Source organism: Cygnus olor, chromosome 12, assembly GCF_009769625.2.
Source record: "Cygnus olor isolate bCygOlo1 chromosome 12, bCygOlo1.pri.v2, whole genome shotgun sequence".
In the NCBI taxonomy this organism is placed as follows: domain Eukaryota; kingdom Metazoa; phylum Chordata; class Aves; order Anseriformes; family Anatidae; genus Cygnus; species Cygnus olor.
Window position 1 is genome coordinate 15381666 of NC_049180.1, and position 14350 is coordinate 15396015.

A 14350-nucleotide genomic window follows, 5' to 3' on the forward strand; every position below is an offset into this window, starting at 1 on the left:
GGAAAAAGGTGTATGAGGTATTGCCCCTAAAACATGCCTACTGAGGAAAGGCACTTGCCTCAAGAGGAGAGAGAAAAGTGGTCAGTGACATGATTAGAATGCAAAATTAAAGACTACTGCTGAACATTAAAATATTTCTTCTGGTTCCTCTGGGATTCTGCGCTGAATTCACTGTGCTCAGCGTGAATGGCAGAGGGACTATATTTATACTTGGTAAATTGGCTGGATAGTCTCCTGGGATTTGAATTGTTTAACACAGAAAGCTCTTGATTTGGGGATATTTTGTAGCATCCAGTGGTGAGATCCACCCACAGCCCCTCAAGGGATGTATGTATTCAAAAGAATATGTCTAATTTTGCATCCTGAGTAGCTGAAGAAGAATATAAGCCAGGCATTCAAGCTGCATGATTTAAAGAGCAATAGAAATTATGAGATTTGAATAAAAAAGTATCAGAGAGACAGTCTTATCTTTAAAGAATGCGCAATTGGATTAATTTTGATTGGTACTGACCCCTACCCTAAATAATTCTGCTTGGGTTGACTGAATGGTTTCTCGAATTACATTGTTTTTGGTAAACATTTTCAGAGAGAAGAGAAACTGAACACCATTCCCTCCCCTCCCAAATTAAATATTTTGACTTCTCCAAAAGGCATAATTCAATGGCATATTTTCCTAGTGTCATAGCTAACTAAAATATTGTAAATGACACTTCTGTTTTTACAAATAGAAGTATAAATTTATTGTGTAATACAAATAATTAAGAGGGGATATTCAATATTTTGTTCTGTCCAAAGCATGTTTGCATATTTGCTGTAAATGCTTCACTTTTAATCTAATAAAAGTAGGAAGCTTTGATTTGTCTTTGCCTAATGAACTGGGATAGCTGCTACAGCTCTGACCCTGATCATTTGTGGGTCAGTTTGCTTCCCCAGGTTTGGTAGCCTTCAAATTGCTCCCATTAGCACCATGGCGTAGTTATATTTCTGACTTCTTGGCACTGGGAGGAAGCGCATGTACCTTTAAATAACTTACTCTGGATTTAGCCAGAAGTAACTCTTATTTTTTGCATATTTATTTGAGCACCTGAGCAGGACTTTTTTTTCCATGAAAACGTTGCCTGTAATGAAGGCACAAACAAACAGTGAGGCACTTTGGTGTTTGTCTGCTTTTACTGAAAACGTTGTGTTGGTACAGAATCACACTTGAAGTATTCTTTATCTTGTGAAAATGTTTCCAACCAGAAATACTTCAAAAGCGCATTTTCCATCTACTAAAGAAAACGTGTTCACAAGATGAAGTACTTTTAAATGCCTGTGGTAGCAGGTAAAGAAACAACCATATTAAAAGAACTAATGTACCATGAGAAAACCGCCAGGAACGGGCTCCTTCTATTAGACAAAGCATTTGCTGGGAGCACAGGATGAGATTTGAATGGCAGAAGATGAAGCAGCAACAGGTTGTGGGCTGGGGAGGTAACTGATTTGGTGGGGTCAGCTTCAGGAGCTGTGCTGTAGACAAGGTTGGGGTAGCTATCCTGAAAGGTGAACCCCTTCCAGGCTGTATCACCAGCTGGGGGATAAAAACTAGGTCCGACCTAAGGCTCCTTGGAGCAAGGACCAAGGGGAATAGAAAGGGGAAACATAAGAAAAAAAAAATGGTAGGAAAGAGATGGAATGCTTTTACGGTCAGCTTTTTTTCTGCTCTGATAAAGGTTTACTTTAGGTTTTGTTGTTTATTTTGCTTCTCCGCCTTCATCCCTATCAGTAGTCATTTTCTGGTTCATAGTTTTGTGGCTGTGTTCTGTTTTCTGCTTTCTGTAAGAGCTGCGAGACTGTGCCCAGGGCAGCGTCTTGTTTTCAGCCGTGTCCAGCAGTCACCTGCAGGGAGCTGCTTCGACATGGGACAGGCGGCAGTGCAGCACCGGCATCTTCTGCAGGTTTCAGGTAATAGTGGTTAGGGGTTGTCCTCTGATGGACCGTTATCCCGCATGGATTTGTCTAATCCTGCTTTGAACCTGTTAATACTCCTGGTCTCTACAGTATCTTCGGGCAACAAGTCTCGCATGCTAATTGTGGATCTGTAGCATTTGAGCCATGCAGAGGTATGTGCTTGGAGCTTAAAGTAGGCCCAGCCTGTCTTTGGAAGAATGATGGCGTGATTCATCCTCGTAACCAGAGGACCTCAGCCTAATAAAAGAAACGGAGTGTATTTTAAATCGTAACCCTGAGCAAACATTAAGTTGCCAAAGTAAGAAATCCTGGCCTGCTTGCATAAAAATATTTGGAAGCTCAGAGGACTTGCATGGTTATAATGCTGAGTTTTTATGAATGGTGAAAGGTCAATCCTCAAAGCCAGTCTAAAAACTGTGGCAAACTGCTGGTTGTCAGAGGGGCAGCTCTGCAGTGCCAACAAGGAAACTTCTTTGCATCTCTCTGCCATCTTGTGCTAGCATCAGACAGTAAATGTTGTGGGGTTCCTGGCTGTTCTTGCAGGAAGATGGTTAGGAAAATACAGCTGTCTTTAACTGCTCCAGCTTTCTTTTTGAATTCACTATTTTATGTGTTATTTGTCAGCATCTTAGATTATTCCAGGGAACCAGGAACAAGATGCCTTGTCTCATTCTGTACCAGACTAGGGCTGTGGATATTCCTGTCCCTTATTGCTCTGTTTGACTGTCAGCCAAGGCAGGGAGATCTCTGTTGTAGTTTCAGTTGCTACTTCATAAGAAAGTGAAAACAAAGGCCAGTAGCATGCAACTATGTTATCCAGGGAATCTTGTTTCTTACTTGATTACAGGACAGGTTCAGCTGCCTGTATATAGGTTCTTCATTTAATGTCTGTTCCTATCGATGTGCCTGTAACAGGGCTCATAAATGCTGCATCCGAGCACCTGTTGACCCTGAACAGGGAGGACAAATCAGTGCTACTCCCTAGAAAAACTTGCAATTAGGAGCTGAGCGCAAGTACTGAGCAGAGGCTCTCATCTGTGCCAGTAGGTGCAGCACACTTCTTGAGGAAAGGGACGATCTGGATTTCCCAAACAAAGGGAAATCCAGTTCAGAGGGACCTACATCCCACCCGGGAGGGATTTGTCCCCACTGTTCCTTAAGTCCCTGCCTATGGCCAGGGATGTGGTGGGCTGTGTGCCACTGGCTCACCTTACCCAGCACCTGCAGAGCATCACAGGGACAGCAGTGCCAGCTCTGCATCGGGCACTGCAGTGACCAGAAGGAATGTGTTCACACCAACAGCTGAGCCATGCATCCGTATCTTGAGACAGTAGTGCCTCTGCCCTGTCGTGTTTACAGTAAGCTGCTTTTAGTAAGGCTGAGCAGGAAGATGATGGTTTTTTGGCCTCTAGCAGAGAGTAAAATGAGACCTACTTTTGTCCCTTGGTCACTTCAGCTGCAGAGAACCTAATTTTAGCACAGTGGAGTTTATATATACATATGCATATGTATACACACGGATGTATATATACACATTCAAACTAGAATTTTAAATCGCTGAAAAACCACGAAGTCTGGAATTAGAGAGAGGTCAGGGAGAAGTTCACGACCCCGAGCTAGCACTGCAGGGCCCGCGGCAGCGACTCGTCTCTTGCCAGCCCTGCCAACACGCCGGGACTGGCACTGCAGCCACGATGGCAGCCTTGTGCTAACGGAGCTGGATCTTGTGCGTGGCCTTGCCGTGATGCCTAGGATGTGTTTCACCTGATGTCTGCATCATCGGCCCTTAAGTACTCGTGCTTTGCTTTTATTGTAACAAAGCCTTCTGAAAACCAGATGACTGCTTGAAATTAATTTCACTGACTGATGGCAAGGCGATTAATTCGCAGTTCAGGTTTCAGTGGAATGACTCAAGAGCAATTAGATTACTTTTATCTCAGGAATTTAAACAGACCGTGATCTTTTTATTTTATTTTTCTTTATTCTCCTGGAATCTAGGAGAATAAGTGTATGTTCAAATAAACACACAAATAAAATTCCTATGGCAACTAGCTGTTATATAGAGGTCACAAAGCATCTCTTTATGAAGGCCTTTATGAAGACCATTATCACAAGCATCATACTAGGTGTATAGAAACTGAGGCCCATAAAGGTGAGCTGGCTTTCCTAGCTGCAAAGTGAGCCGCTGAAAAGGTTGGGTTAGAAGTAAATCCCCGATAGACTTAGGGTTGTGCAAGGAGCTGTGTTCTTTCCTCCTCCAGCTGACTGTTGCTATTGTGTTTGCCTTTGGATGCCTCCTGTTCAAGTGTCTTGCAAGATGCCTGGGTGGCAGGACAGTAACAGAAGCGGGGCAGAGCCAGGAGACAGGCTGAGAAGGGAGGGCATGCAAGAGAAATGTGGGTAATCTTGGTCAAGCGTGAGAACAGAAGAGACGAGATTAATTTGCCATTTCAAATCCCCCATTAAATGGCTGCATTTGTTGCCAACATGTACGTTGTAAATGCTGTAAATTCTTTCTTCTGGAGACTTGCAGAACTGCTCTAACCTGGCCGTGGTAAGATTAACATGGTATCCTTTCAATTACCTTAAACAAAACATGCCAATTTTCTATTGCCTATTTTTAGGCTTCCAGCTGGGCTTAAGAATTGAAAAGTTATTAAAGAAAGCCAAGATCTGAGCAAATGTGCCTGTTATAAATTGTAATATAAACCACTTATATGTATAGGTTTTATCATCCTAGAGTTATTTCTTAATTTAAATGTTTCATGTGCATATCTTGGAGATTGGGACGTATTTGGGTGAGGAACGTGATTATGAAAGCTATTTCTTTGTATGCCAGATTGTGATTATTCCAGATTGTAAAAATAAAAGTATTACACATCTGTGAAATACCTGACAAACTTATTTGACAAACCAGATGTTAGACCGTCTAATACTTGTTTTAAAGATAGGCACACAAATAAAAAAATACATGCAATCTTATTCTGTTCTGATGATACCGTTATTGCTGTAACATTAATTTGTTTTGCTTTTCATGTCTCCTGCAGCATGGGCAGGGTGAGCATCTGAGTCTGGTTCCCATTTGTTTTGCTTGGAATGTGTTGGGCCGTCTTGAATGTCTTCCATCAATGTACGAATGGTACATGTGCAATAGCTCTCTCGCTGTATGGCATGGAGACGTACTGTAGGTATATGGTGTAATTAACTATGCAGCTATTCGGGAGCAGCTGTTCCCTATTGTTGTTGCTTAATGTTGTGCAGCACAACAAAGCCTTAAGGCAGCACTTGTTAGTATTTATGGAAAGCCATTAGCCAGTCTGTGAATAAGCCTGCAAAAGAAGAGGAAATTCTGATAATAATGAACACGGGTTCTTGTTAAAGCTGGAGAGCTCTAGCCATCCCTATCACTCAGTGCTTGTAAAGGCTCCTGTACCTTTGATTTTTATTTCAGAGCAGATCCGAACTCTTTCTCTGAATCAGCAATTGCAAACCCAAATGAGTGAACTCCTTTCCAAGGCAGTGCTTTGCTCTTCCCAGCCCACTGCATTTTTTAAAGGAAATCAGAAACTCTTCTTGCTGCAATCTCATTTCGGTGCCAGGATGTCCATAGGAAATACTATTTCCTGCCTGTGCTGGCAAGTTCAGTTATTAAACCACTTCCTCCAAGAGCCAAACTTTGAAGAAGAAATAAAGTTCAAAGCCTTTTTAAGAGACCATTTGTTGTTCTTATGTGCCTATCCTGAATGTTACACTGTATGCCATATAAAAAAAAAAAAAAAAAAAAAAAAAAGAGAAGCTTAATCTCTTGAAGATGGATTGGCCGTTGTTCTAGGGCCCCGTGTTGGGAGCAGCAGGAGGAGGTTACAAGGCGGGCATTTTTGGGAAGCTGCTTTCTGAAGCTGCGGGGTTTGTTGTGTTGTTGCTAGAGGTGTGAGTGCCACCAAGGGGCTGCTGTGGAGGAAGAGGAAGCTTTGGGCTGCCAGGCGGGTGTGTCTGGATCTCGAGTAGCTCTGAGTCCAAATGGATGGAGCAAGCATTAGGAAGGCAGCTACCTCAAAGCACTTTCTTCTTTTTGTCAAAGCCATTGCACTCCTCTTGGCCTCTAGATTTGGGTTTTGACTGCCAATCCATACTGCGTAATGAATGATGGTAGGTACCGGTCCTGTTACGGAGCAAAAGTGATGCCAAGTGATTGATGCCTGGTCAAAACCAGTGAGAGGAACTCAGGCAGTAATCATCAAATGAGCTGCATGGCCAGAACTCTTCAGGAGCTAATTTTTTTCCAGATATTGTTTGTTGTTACCACTTGTGCTCCAGCTTTGTCTTAAACAGTATAGAGACAATTAGTTGGAAAAAAAAGGCTTCTGGTAAAAAGTTCCCTGCTCTAAATCTGCTAAAAGTAATAAGAGAGGTTTGTGAAGTGTTGCAGGCATTTTCTAACCTAGGAGCGTGTTAGCAGCGAGGTACATTTGTGAAGAACAACGGCAGTGAAACGTTTATTATTGTGTGCCTCCATCCTTTTTGTGAGTATTATTCTGTGAGGGTGGGGCTGCTTTTCATCTGATCTGCGCTGCCAAGGCGGATAAGAGAGGTTTATGTGATGTCAGATCTGAAACCAAGAAACCTGTAGACAGGTTCTGAACAGTGATGCCTCTGGCAACTGGTTTCAAGGCAGAGCTTATGTAGAGTGCCTGAGGTTTTAATACGCGTATAGATGTCTGAACAGCACATAAAGAGCATGGGAGGTGACAGGCTGACCCAGTCACTTTCATTAATTGGGATCAAGTTACCTTTCTGCATCTGGTCAGAACGCCATGCAGGAGATTTAGGAAGCAAACAACGCGTTGCCGTTGTCTGTGTGTGCCGCGTCCTCCCCAGCTGGTAGACGGGGACACAAAAAGTAGGTTCAGACACAGGGGATGTTCGTGGCCGAGAGAGCGCCAGACTGCACAAGTCAACAGGAGATCTTTGCAAGGTGTGCTTCTCAAAGCCTACTGTTCGTTCCTGAGCCCTACACACTGCAATTCAAATATTGCACCATGATTTTTGATGGTGTTTACGCTGGTCAAAGTTTAGGGCTAAATCTGCAGGTGGCTCTGCCAAATACGTCAGTGAGTGATTGAGAAGTATGCAGGTGTCTACAGAATGATCAACGCAGTTGTAAGAATGTGGTGTTCACTTCAGGATTCTTAAAAAAGATGATGGAATATCAGAAAATACATGTCCTGGCTGCTTGATATCTGAAAAAGAAAAAAAAAAGAGAGAAAAAAAAGACTGTTTTTATGTAATGTAGAATTGTGACTATTTACCTTATTTCACTCCCAGATGAGTTATCTTATGCATTTCTGTCAGTGCAATGAGTATCCTGCAGGAAGGGTGGCAGATGCTGAAGTAGTTCACCAGAATAGGTTTTTGACACTTTCTTTTTTTCCTAATTTAAACTGCCTAAAACCTCAGCCTCACGATAAATAGAAAACACAAAACTGCAGGCCAGGGAAAAGGCCCTGCAGAAGGCCTCTGGACAGTGACTTAAAATTCCAGATTTGTTTGCAGAAATACATTGTTGATATTTGAATCTACTTTTTGGCAGTTATGCTCCCAAGTGAACCGTAAAGTAACCCAAATGTGTAAAAATCATAATTTAGGACCTAGCACCAAAGGGCCGGGAAGACTGACTAAGCGTGTTTATAAAAACATGCATCCATCTTCAACGTGGAAACTCCTCCTGTAGCACTCTGACAAAACATTTCTTGAATCGAGGATGGACTGACTGATACAAGAACAGAAAAACAGGCTCTCTGAAAAGTTTTCATTTTGAAACATAATGTTATTTCACTGTGGTACCAAATCAAATTGCAGGTCCTTACAGCGATATTTCCAGAAGTGTTATTTTCTGGAAAGCTTTCCATAACATTCTCAGTTAAGTTTTATGAAGGTGAAAATGATTTGAATCCACTTTTTGGCTTTTTTTTTTGATTCTTTGGTATACATTTGGCCATTTTTCAGGCTATTGCATAAGCATAAAGCTAGAAGTCTACATGAAAGCTGAGTTTCTTCTCTAGCCTTAAACACGTAAGGAGTAGGGGGTTAAATGAAAGCATTCAGTACTGTAAGATTTGAAACAAAATTTGGGCAATTGGCAACACTGAAGGTCTAATAAGAGGCTTCCTTCTTAGTTAATTTTAATGCTGTCCCATTCAGGCACTAGCAAACAGGACCATGTGTGTTAGCGTGAGCGCAGGGATGCAAAGCTTAATTCAGGCAGCTAAACAGACAAAAGGCCAGGTGTGCTTGGAGTCTGTTTGGGATGATTGCAGTGCCTGGCAGAGGGATCTGTGGAGTTGGGTCAGTTAAACCTAAAGCATATTGGCATCATGTCTCCAAAATATATACTGGGTTCTCATTAATGAACGTATATATATATATATATATATATATATATATCAGATCGGTGTGTGTATTCTTCCACGCATAACTTGTGGGTCAGGCAGTGAACAGGCATATGTCAGTGTTCCTTCCTTCTATTTATTCTCTGTGCTTTCTCCCTGCCAGCAGTCACTTATGCCTGTGCTGCCCTCCTGGACGTTTTCAGGGTGTGAATACCCTGACCCTTGAGCAGTGAAAAGCACCAGCTGCTGACACTCTGCACAGCATCTATCAGTCTGTGTACTGCAGCTTTACCTAGAAATACTGGCTTCAGCTGATTGGAAAAGCCCTGGCTCTGGGAATTTGAACCCTCCCAGGTTGGTGGGTGCTGGTGGGTGACAGCTGGCTGGCAGTCAAACCCGACCTTGCTCAGAGTTCCTGGGTTTAAGGATATTTCTGCTGTGCTCTCTTGGTCCCAGATAGCAATGTCTCTGACCTCCACATCAGATGCAACAGGCATCTTGATATGAAGCTGTTTTGAAATGATAAATCAGCTAAAAAACTTGACTTTTACATGCAAGGATTTGGGGGAGGTTTTTTTAGATAGCTTTCCTGTATTCTTCAGGCATTTCATTCTGAAATGGTCATATCTGCTCACTTTATTCAAGTGAAGCCAATCCGGGTTAAAACTAATGAAATGCAGACTGCATTAAATTCCAGGTATATATTTTAAAAGTTCAATATAAGTATACTTGTTTTTTGTTACTATTTAGTATTTTTTATGACAGCAGAACCCAGAGGCTCTGCTTAGCAATGGGAGCCCATTGTGCAAGCTGTGATGACCAGAAGCAGTGAAAGCCCTTGTGAGTTTCTAAAATTTTGCACATCCCAGCATCTGATGACAGGTCTAAGTCTGTCCCATCTCTCAGTGCTATACTACATTAAAAAACAAAATTACCAACCTATACTCTTTGGGAATTTCATACCTGATCCAAAATGAAAATGTCTCTGTTGTCTCTGCCATTCTGGATTATTTTTTTTAATTATTCTTCTTATTTTTAAGAAAAGGAATTTTAGGTAACAGAAGGAAGTTCCCATGAAAGGTGGTTTCTTTTATCACTATTTTTACCACAGTTCAAACAAAAACATTTAATGGCTAACTGCATCTGCTATTTGCAGAAACACATTGGACCAGTCATCATTTTGCTGAAATCAGTGGAAGGAATCTAAGTGGGTATAACAAGCCCCCTACTTTTAGGGTACAATACAGGGAAAGGCTGCTGGATGTAGATTTCATTGCTGATTCTAGTGCCACTTCATGGAAGTAAAATAGCCTGTGTTTTCAGGTGTCGTTAACTGCTCTAATTTCATTAGTCTCTTTCCTGGACTACACTTTCACTGCACTAGTCACAGAAAAAATGGCTCAGACTCTGTATGAGATCTGTATTTACACAATGATAGACGCCATGGGAAACTGCCATCCACTTATTTTAGGAGCTCTTAGAATAAAGATTTCTTGAAATCATGGTTCAGGGGGTTTATGGTTTTTTTGGTTGTTGTTTTTTATTTGGTTTGCTTTGTTTTGTTTGTTTTTCTATTTTGTTGTTGTTGTTTTATCTAGATTGCATTAGCTTTTTTGTCTGAAAGCATATGACACTAAGCTGTCTGACCGATGTATTATGTAGTCCCAAGAAGACAAAATTTAAGAGCAGGTTAAATCCAGTACTGGGTATCTTGTCTATTAACTGTTGTCAACTTGTAGTTCCCTTGCCCAGTGTACTAAATTTGTTCTGACTGTTTTTGTTCATATATACATAACAAAAGGTGTCTCACAGTACTGAGTCTTGCTATAATGAGAAAAACTGTTAAGAAGAAAACTCCATGTTGAACATTAAAGTGACATTCCTATTCAAACTACTGGGGTGGGTGATTCGCACCGTCTGTGCCACGTTCTGTAGCACAGGGAAGCTAAGAGAACCAGACAAGTGCTAGTGCTTAAAATTACATGAGCAAAAAAAAATGCTAATGGAAATCAACAGACTGCTGCTTCTTCATTTAATTTGCAGAGCCTAAAATATATTAGTTACCATCAAGGGAAAAAAAAAAAAAAAAACACACACAACAAACCTCACAAAGTTTTAAACAGAGCTGTTTGCTGGAACGGTGCATACCTTCCTTTGGCAGTCATTGATCTATTTTTCCCATATAAGCTACAGAGTGTATTAGCTGTATATATTAGCTAAGAGAGTATGAGTTCTCGAAGGAACAGATGGTTATTCCCAGCCTGGACAGCACTTTTTAAGCATTAAGAAATCTATACAGCTGTTCAAGTGAATTACCTGGGTTTTGCTACTGCAATTTTAAAGTATGGTTTAGACTTAAAGAGTTCCTACCACTGACATCCAAAAAAAAAAAAAAGAAAAAAAAATTAGAAGTTTCCTTTCTTACGCCCTCTTCATTTGCCATGCACTTTAAAAGTGACAGTTGTCATCCCTATGAAGATTAGAAGATCCATGTTGGGTATGTCACATGCTTTGATGGTAGTATTGCCCCAGGCATTTGTCATCCAACCTACAGGGATAACAATGTGTAATGGTAGTGCTTTTTTCAGAACACTGTAAGTATACAGATATTATTAAATTTTACAATTACCACAGGGAATGAATCAAAGCCTCCAATAAGCAAATGAACTATATATTATTGCCCTGCCTTTGTAATTTTTGTTCAGTACTATCTGATTGCATTCCTGTTATCACTTAGTTGTTTCTCTGCATGTAGTTTTATCTAATTTCTCTTTATTTCAGTCACTTGCAGAGGAGATAAATGGATTATTTCAGACTAATTGCTACTTATTTAAAGAACCATCAACCTCCTGTAAGAGTTTCAAATCAGTGGTTTAAACTAGCTTTTACTATCTGCGATATTTATCTTGAAGGATTTCATAACTGTAGAGTCTGTTAATGAAACATTTTTCTAAAGCTGCTTTCAATCTGCCCTTACCTGTTCTGCCAAAATTTTTAACACAAACAGATGATCATTGTTAAGTAGTTAATATTTGCTGCTTTTAGTGTCTATACAGATATAGACCTTCCAGCTGTGTGTGTTTTGATGTAAAGTGTCGGACTAAGAAAAGCAGAATAAAAATAAATATTACATTATCTTGTTTTCTCCATCCTCATATGATGGAGGAAGCAGCTGCATTATTTATCTAATTGAAGGAACGTTATGAGTATGCTTAATTAAATGTAAGACTACTTAGTAATACTGTAAAAATAAACAAAGGATAAATGACAAAATGAGCTCAAGTGATCTAAGATGGTTTAATTCCCAAGTGTTGTAGCCTTTCATATAATTATTGTAGTGTATGTCTGTACATCAGAATCAATGTATCCGATCTATATTCAACAGCATATCAATTTCTCAGCCCCCTTAACAAGCTTCCTTCTTTTCCCAATGCAATTGGATGGAGAGTTCTTGGAGCCTAATTCTCTCTCATCCATTTGCACGCCTTTTATTTTCAGTGGGATTCATCTATTCTTCCACCGGTGAGAGAGCAAAATCCATGTTCCTAGTGCTGATACACGAAATGTTTGAAGTCATTTTTGTTTTAAAACACTTTAATCCCAACGCATTGAGTTAGGCTTGAGTAGGGAGTAGGATTAACCTGAAATTAAGCTTCAGCAACATGAACCAAATAGCGTGGTTTTCTCAGTCGTTCTATCTCATGCTCCAGCAATAGATGCAGCATGGCAGCCTCAGATGAACATGATCCTGATTATTGTTGGTATCAGAGGAAAAAGCACAGCGCAGGAGTTAAAATATTTACAAGTCTTAGGCTCTCTGAGGGAGTAGTTGACACTTCACAGTTAAAATAGTTTTCTAGGGGATGTAAACCTTTATTTGTTGTCTGGAGGCTTCCAAGTGAATGGGCAGGAAGTAGGGATCCTGTAGGATCTGGGATGTGGGTTGTGGTGAAAAACAAGTTCCTAGTGAAAAGTCCTTCTCTTTACAACCAGCTGTACCTCAAGATTCAGTGAAAGCCATAAGACATAATTAGATCATCGAGTTTGATCCCTGCCAAATTTATAATTTAAGTCAGTGCTTAAGTCACATCTCTAACAACAACAACATAAAGGAACTGCCATTAGTGCATGGAACTGATGCTTTCATGTGCTAATCCAGTGATCATTCCAATTTTCTGTTAAAATCGGGACTTGAGAAGTCCTTACTCAATCCTCAGTCTCTTTGAGTTATCTCAGAGCTTGCTTATTCCTAATTATTTTGATTTATTAAAGAAAAAAATCCATTGATATGTATTTTTAAGTCTATTAAATGCCCGTTGGGAAAATAGTTTAGCAAAAAAAAAAAAAAAATGCTTTGCCAAAGGTTAAGCAACTCTTTGTTCAGGACTTACTTCAACAGATCAAGCTTTCCAGCACATCCATTCTTCCTAGGCACTCCTCAGCTTTCACAAATATAGCAAAATAAACATGAAGGAATATCATCAAGAAGAAGATATGCTGCTTGTGTAAGTAATTATGTCCCTTGTTAGTTCACTATAAAGTAATTTTCTTTTTTTTCCTCTCACTCTTTACATTTCTTAGTGTGCCCTGGAAGGTATTTTTACTTAATTTTGTTTAGAAATTTGAAAAGCAAGAGAAAGTGAGGGATGATTACAGACTTTATTTAAGGGTTTGATTTTGGTTTCTCTCTGTTCTTATATCAAAGATAAAATGGAAGTGGTGGTGTCATGTTCAGGTAATGAGATTTTATATTAAAAAGAATAAATTAAGCTCATAAAGCCAATGGCAGGAGGGACATGAGGAACCATTTCTAGCTCACAAAAAGGACTTTATACATTAATGCAGTGAGCATCAAGAGTTATTAGGAGTCGAAATTCAAAGCTCAAAGGATGTCAAGTGCTTCAAAAGCAAAGGCTTATTTTGTATTGTTTATATTTAGAAGTGATGTGGAGCTCCCTTGAAATATTTTACCCATGATGTCAAAAATCAAAAGCATTATGGAGGGGAAAAAAGAACTCAGGACATTTCCCTTGCAAACAAGAGTTCTGTCCGTGACACACCAGAGGATTCCTCTGAGGTACACATTTGTACACAGCACTACTTACCAAAAAAACACAAGCATCCTCTCTGCTTAGCTGCGTGTTGTTGCTTGCCTTGAAAATCCATAGGACACAGAAAGGTTTTACAGCACATTCACTACTTTTTTTTTTTTTTTTTTAAGAAAAAAACAAATCCTGGAATATCAGTATGTGGTCATTTTTTAAACAGATATTTTTTTGAAAAGCTGTGTGACATTTTTCTTTAATGGCTGATTTTTTTTTAATGTCAGCTACATTTTTAAAGCATGAGGCCTGGTTGTAACTAGCCTCGGCACTGCTACTGTACATCAGACTGTACTATTTGATCATTAATTTATCACAGTTCTAGCAGTTTGTTTGACAGGTGATAGTGCTTTCATCTAATGGCTACACAGCAAGTGTGTGGTGCACTAAAGAGTGGATGCCACTCACTAGAGTTAGAAATCAGCAGACAACAGCCACTTTGCAGAGCTTTATCGATTTACCAGAATCATTTAAAGATATGGAACAACTAGAATAATGAATGCCAATTCAGCTCGCTGTGGGTTTTTTTTTTTCCTTACAGTTATTTAGTATGGAGTAGATTAGTAGACTTTTGTTGCTGGTGTTATTGCAACTATTTGCCATGGTAGATGAGGTGGAAAAATCAAGGTGAGAGTCTGAAAATGTGTACTAGAAATACAGTGTCTGTGTTCAGTGCAGTTTAGGAAATTGATTCCTGGCAGAAATATGAGGTGTTTTGGAATATTGTAAATATTTAGCCTTCAAATTCAGCCTTTCTTAAAGTTATCAGATAAAAATGTTCTCTGAATTGGGTATATAAACATGAATCTACCTGGAAAGTCTGAATCCTCAGATCCTACCCCAGAAAACAGTTATGTCAGGATGACTTGTGCATAAAATAGTCTGGATTGTTGCATTTATCTTTCTTGG